Consider the following 1,201-nt stretch of genomic DNA (forward strand, 5'->3'; position numbering starts at 1 on the left):
AAACCCGGCCTCGGGAGGTCGCAGCACCTGAATTTGGACACAGCCTATGACTGCTTGGCGCCCTAGACAAAAAGAAAATTTAGATCGGAATTTGAACATCTCTGCATAACAAGACAAGCACACTAACTACCAATCCACTACTCAGCCATTGTTCAGGAGCAAAGTAGGAAAATTTCAACAGTTACAGAAGTTAAAAAGAAATACACTCTAGATTGCCAGTTACATATATGTCTATGTCAACCAAATTAGAAGAAGGGAGGTTAAGTTACGAGAAATTTGGTGTAACTAAAACAGACAAATATCCACATTGAACCAGTGTTAACTTCTCTCCCAACCCAAGATGCCTCTCCTGCCCCAACCTACCTACAGCAGCAGCATCAGGAAGGCAGAGGCACTGCACTGCAGACTAATTGATTGTAATTTGGCGCCCTCTCCAGCAGATGGAGGTCTAGTCTAGCTAGATGTCTTATACCCAAGGTGAGAACTGAATACATCTTCTGGACATATATAACAAATTATGTGTGAAATGTACATGTACATATACTCACAATGGAAGCAGTCTTTAGATCGCTAATGCATATTCGCTATTACTTTAGTATCTAATAAATCATTAAGTAGTAAAAGCTAGTGCTTAAGACAAATGAACTTAGAGAATAAGGCCGAAATACTTTGGTGCTACAAGTGACCACCTGGTGGCGCAATAGAGCCATAATTGATAGAGCATATAAAGATTGGTTTGAAGTATCTACTTAGAAAGTTTCATACCAATATGACTAACATTTTATAAGATATAAGGACTCAAAATTTGTCTATGGCATTTTGAATACAAAAACAATAATTATAAAAATTCATATAAAATCGATTATGGCACTAAATGCAACGAAATTATAAACCAAATATCTCCTTATAGAGCTTAACAAACTACAAGTGGTTGCATTTTGATATCTGCAATTGCTTAGAAGATAGAAGAACTACTCCAAAGTTGGCTAATAATTGTTAAGTCACCACTAGGTGGCGCAGATCGGCTAGTTTTCTAGTATGTTATACAAGACTCCACATACAACATATATGTTGTATTTTATGTAGCTAGGTTAAGTTTCTGTTGAGATATAGGCCTGAACACAATTGCCTAAATTATAGCGCCACCTATTGGGACATTTTCATAATTCTTTTGATAGTTCTTTATCACTCTAAGATAAAG

The sequence above is a fragment of the Oryzias melastigma genome, unplaced genomic scaffold (genome assembly GCF_002922805.2).
Source record: "Oryzias melastigma strain HK-1 unplaced genomic scaffold, ASM292280v2 sc01267, whole genome shotgun sequence".
In the NCBI taxonomy this organism is placed as follows: domain Eukaryota; kingdom Metazoa; phylum Chordata; class Actinopteri; order Beloniformes; family Adrianichthyidae; genus Oryzias; species Oryzias melastigma.